The sequence below is a fragment of the Ursus maritimus genome, unplaced genomic scaffold (assembly GCF_017311325.1).
Source record: "Ursus maritimus isolate PB19 unplaced genomic scaffold, ASM1731132v1 scaffold_10, whole genome shotgun sequence".
Taxonomy (NCBI): Eukaryota; Metazoa; Chordata; class Mammalia; order Carnivora; family Ursidae; genus Ursus; species Ursus maritimus.
This window is the reverse complement of record NW_024423344.1, coordinates 21,505,952-21,511,121: the sequence shown is the minus strand read 5'-3', so window position 1 is coordinate 21,511,121 and position 5,170 is coordinate 21,505,952. Positions and strand designations below refer to the sequence as shown.

General features: G+C 40.7%; 1 pseudogene; it reads right to left on the bottom strand.

The window, feature by feature from the left end:
• Positions 1-253: 253 nt before the first annotated feature.
• On the bottom strand, positions 254-352 carry LOC121101501 (annotated as a pseudogene).
• Between the last annotated feature and the right edge of the window lie 4,818 nt (positions 353-5,170).

Sequence of the window (5,170 nt, the reverse complement as noted above, 5' to 3'; positions counted from 1 at the left end):
TGAGTCTTAGTGAGAGGAGGAAATGGCAGAGGGGCAATGGGGCACGTAAAGCAGGACATGAGTGCAGACCACCAGTCTGGCAGTGTCTCTGCTTTGCTGGAGATGCCTGGGCAGTAGGAGGCAGATGAAAATATGAAAGAAAGAAGATCCAGAGGGAAAGCCTAATGAGCCCAGGTAATAGCAGGGAGCATGCAGGTCAGCTCTTTGAACTGGGGGAAAGAACTGGCATTTGGCCAGGGCTTATCATCACTCCCAGAGAGGATGACTTTTCACATGACATCCTTGTGTGGAAGCCATGCTAATCTTCTCTGTATCATTCCAATTTTAGTATATGTGCTGCTGAAGCGAGCACAGTATTTTTTAAATGTTTGCAACAAATATTTTTTTGTGCTAGGCACTGTAGCATAAAGTACAATCCCCCCTTTTTGTTTAAAGGTAGACACTGTGCAATTTTTTATACAATTTTTAAAGTGATTGTGACTTGTAATTTTATAGTTGGGAAAAAGAAAAACCTAAGATTTAATGAGTGACTTAAGAATCCCTTCTTTAGTAATCATGGATGCTTATCTACTAATAAGAATCCTGTTTCAAACATGGAATCTAGATTTAAGAGAAAGGTACAACCAAATTCGCACCTGCATTTTTCTGGCTTGAAAGGAAGTAAGGGAATTTTGTGAAATGTTTGAAAAATTGATATGAAATTTTCAGTGTGTACATAAGCATTCATGTGGCAGACAATTCACCGGATGCTGGGGGATACAAAGAGGAAGTCCCAGAAACTTATAAACTATTGAAGGCAGCAAAGAAATGTGTAATACAAAGTGATTGGTGCTACAATATACAAAGAATGGTTATCGAACAGTGATTTAGAGATTAGGTTGATGAGTCCCTATGGAGTGGGTTTTGCAGTATAGACAGGAGTTCAGATGGAGTAGAGAGAAGTGAGATAAAGGAGAATGTTGAGTGGCATTGTATGCAGAGCAGTGTATAAGTAAACACTTAAGCATGTTAAAGTGTACCATCTGCTTAGGGAACTAATAGCCCAACAATGGTGGTGTGTGATGTATAGTAACAAAGGAATAATAAGAAATGGGGTTGGAAGAATAGATTAGAGACAGATGGGAATGGTCTTAAATACCTTGCTAAGAAGTTTGAACTTTATTCCTTAGACTAGTTTTCTCAGGTTTTTTGTTTGGTTTTCAATATTAGTCCTGCAATATGCTCTGGAAGAAAAGGGATCTATAGTTAGAAGTTTGGGAGATACTGTAAATATGCATTCTTCCTCTTGAATATGCATAAGTGTATCACTGCACTATGCATTTTAGCATTTTAAAAGCTCTGAGAATTCCTGAAAATGCAACACAACCAAATAGTCTTTGTTTTACTTATTGCTTCTCAAATTTATGCTACTGTTGGCCTCCTTTCCCCCATTACATTTCCATGTAATGCCTTCTCAGATTTCCTGAAACTACTATACCCTTAACCTGGATTGGGAAATGCCTCTAGGGGAGCCACTGAGTTTTTTAGTAGGAGGGGGATTTCATCTGGAATGCACTGGAGGAAGGGAACTGGTGCCCTGTGGAAGCAGGAAGAGTGGAGACTGGCACTAGGACATCACAGAAGACTGAAAGGAATGCTGATTTTGTGCTGGAACTTCCATCTCCTCCACTCACCTGTGAATTCCCTGCCAGTTATTCTGTATCCCATGCCCAACACACAGTATTTTGTGATTACACCTATGCTGAATGAATCAAGGGAAGAATGAACCTACCATAGTCATTTGGTTAAGAAATCCTGATGAAGATATGGGCCTCTTAGGGAAGATTGGAAAAGACAGCATTCTTTGGGGCTAGGAAATAAGAAAAAGCAAATCAGGTGTAAATCTAACTCTCACTTTTGATACTGACTCTGAATAAGTAGTATGACTAATTTTTAAAAAAATTATAAAATATGGTATTTCATCTGGATGTATTTTCTGTATATCACCAGTAAATTATTTTGTCCACCTTGAAATGTTTTTCTTACTCTTATGAGATAATAAAATATATAAGGGGAAGTGTTATTTAATATAGTCACAAAGATGGAGAAGCGCATTAGGCATGATAGCTTATGATCCTTTCAGTGTGGAGTGACAGTTATTTTTAGCAGGAAAAGGAGAAGTTCTCTTAATGCTTATCACAGCTTTCATAGAAAAGGTGAAAACAGGAAAAAGGGCAAATCTCTGTTTATAATTTACTTTGCTCCCAGACTCTCAGTGTGACACTTGCTGTAAAGGTGAATCTTAAAGGAAAACAAAGAAATGGCTCAGCATACATCACCACCATGGTCACATTTGAAATGGCAGAATCATAGAGGCATCAGCTTAGTGGAAGGTTGGAGGTGCCCCACTTCAGCTTGGCCAACATCACCTAAAGGAAAGGTACAGTGAAATCAAGGCCTATGACCAGAACAAAGCTCTGTGAACCTAAACAGTTCCAATGTGGTGTGGTGGGGCAATATTTTGAAATATCAACTAAGGACTTTTTTTTTTTTTTTTGTATTTTCTTGGGTCACTTGTTCTGGCTTCCATACAGTTAATTAGGCCAGTCTGGGTTCTTTGCCTTGGGAAAGGTAGAACAAGCCCAGGAAACAAAGTCATATCTCGGCTTTTAGGGTTCCAAAGTCCTAACTCCCCCAGGAGAGAAAAGAATCTGGGACATTAATAATAGATGAGCCTAGAATACCACAAGACTAAGAACCAGCTGCCCACCTCAGAGGGGGACTAGATTCCATGGAGCAGGAAGCATCAGGGGGGTTGTAGGGGTACATTTAGAAGCTTCTGTGTGGATAATCCCTGCGGAGGATGGGTGCCCAGTCCTCACCCAGGTCAAGCCTGGGGGGGGGGGTATGACTATAGAGCCCCAGATAGATCTGTGGGAGCTGGATGCACACAGGACATGCACCTCACTTTCTGGGTATTTCCTTGAGGAGAAATGACTATATAAAGAATAAGGGACTTGGGCAGCAGCATCAAGTTCCCATGGCCTGGCTGGTGGGAAGAATCATTCTATGAGCTAAGTGGATGGGTTTCTGAATGGTCCCAGTTTCTCACAGCCCAGCATGGTGTGGAGCCGTAAGTGAATTCCTGGGTATCAGAGAGGAGCACAGGGGAAGCAAAAGCAAAGGATGTATGGGGAGGTGGGCCAGACAGCAGTAAATTTGTTGTATGAGGACCAGGACTGGGTGGCTGAGGGGCATCTCAGCAGATGCCACTGTGGATGATGGGGAACTCAATGCCTCCCTGCTTCCTTGGTGCTACTCAAACTCCCTAGACTCCTAAAATGACTGCACTAAGCTTCTGCCACCCCTTCAGCATGTTCTCTCAAAATAGAAATTCCGTTGTGTTATAGAAAAATAAAGTTGCATCTCTTACACACATGAGTCTGGGGATTGAGATTCAAGCCTGCTTTTTGTATAATAATGAAAAATTCCATTTGATGATGTCTGGTCAAGAATGGGCATTTCTCTTTCCTGCAAAGATCAGGATGCCCTTAAACTCAGGCAAATACAAAGAGGGGTTTGTTGAAAGGATACACAAAAGTCTCTTAGAAATCAAGGGTAGAAAAGTATAACTGGGTCTGAGGGGATTCTTGGAAAGGGGAAAATGAGGCTTTTTTCACTGTCTCTAAGGGACTCCATGAACTCTTTTATCACTCTCTGTGTGCCTTTCCCCTTCCTCTTCATTCCTGGCTTCTTCTGCTTAGGCAGTCTGTGATCAGATCCCCCGCCACCCCCCCCCCCTCCAGGTCTTCTGCCTCTTCAGTTGCCCCACTGGGGAGGCTGCTTTGTGTTTCTGTTCTGTGTGCACACAGCAAGCATCTGATTGGCCCTTTTTGGTCAGGTGTCTTCTGTCCAATCACTGACTAGTTGTTGGTGAGGAGTCACAAACCACATTTATAGCAGCAAGGGCAGGGCTGCCATACTGAGCAAGTCCAGCGGGTGCTTGTCAAATACTACTCTGTGAATGGCTCCCTCTGGATTTGTATAGTGCACATTCTGCATGGCCAGACACAGCAGTCCTGGCCAAGATCCCTGCTCTCCTTCTGTTTCACAAATGCAGTAAAATGGTGGAACTTAACTGTTGTTTGACTTCAGTGAAAATCTTCCTAATGTGCCAAGTGGCCATATGAATGCCTGGAGTAGGATGAGGAGGGCTGATCTCAGCATATGTGAATGTTCATGGTGAACAGAAAGAGGTTACCTTGTCAACTTGGGTGGTTTTCTGATTAGTATAGTGGTTTAGAGGACAGGCTTTGATGTTCAACAGAACTGTGTTCAAATCCCAGCTCTGCTTATAAAATGTGATGGTGGTCAGGTTACTTGGTTTCTTTAAATCTCAGTGTCTTCATCAATAAAGTGGGGATGTTAATTTCAATCCTACAGGGATTCTTGTAAAGATTAAAGGATTTAATGCATTTAAGGAATTTAGGCCAGTGTCTGGTGCTCAGTAAGGGCCAGATGTCATCCGTTCCATTATAGTGATAATAAACCATATAAACTAAGCAGTCATGATAACTTGACCCATTATATTCATCTGCATTCAAGGTAATTATTATGTATTTGGTAAAGATCTATGTAGTTAAAACTGAGATCAGAATCACAATGTTATACCAAAGTTGATACAAGTAATAATTAGGAACAATTATAATGATGACGATGAAGAAATAAACTTGGATAAACTTTTGTCTCAGGCTTGTGTGGCACAGGTATGCACATATGTATTCTATCTGATTTGGACTTTATTTAAAAATCTTTGTCTTAATGGCTTTTTCCTTAGCATCTTGACCCTATTGTGACATCTAGCAAGATGTGATTTTTTTTTCAAGCTACATGTTTCATAAACAAAATATATGTTTATATCTGACTGTACCCAAGCTGCTAATTATGGGCATCTCTTTCTATAGCTCACTATTAATCACTCATGTCTTTAGGGTTATATAGAAAACAATTTATGTTACAAAATAAAATCCTCCCTTAAAAATGTTTGCCCGGGGAGTGAAGAGGGAGGAAATCACAAACAGTTATTGTTTTCCCTTAGATGGATCTAAATATTAACATTCCCTTAGCTTTAAAGATTATTTTTATGCCGCTCCTTTATAAACAATCGAAGTACACTAACTCTTCTGTTGTC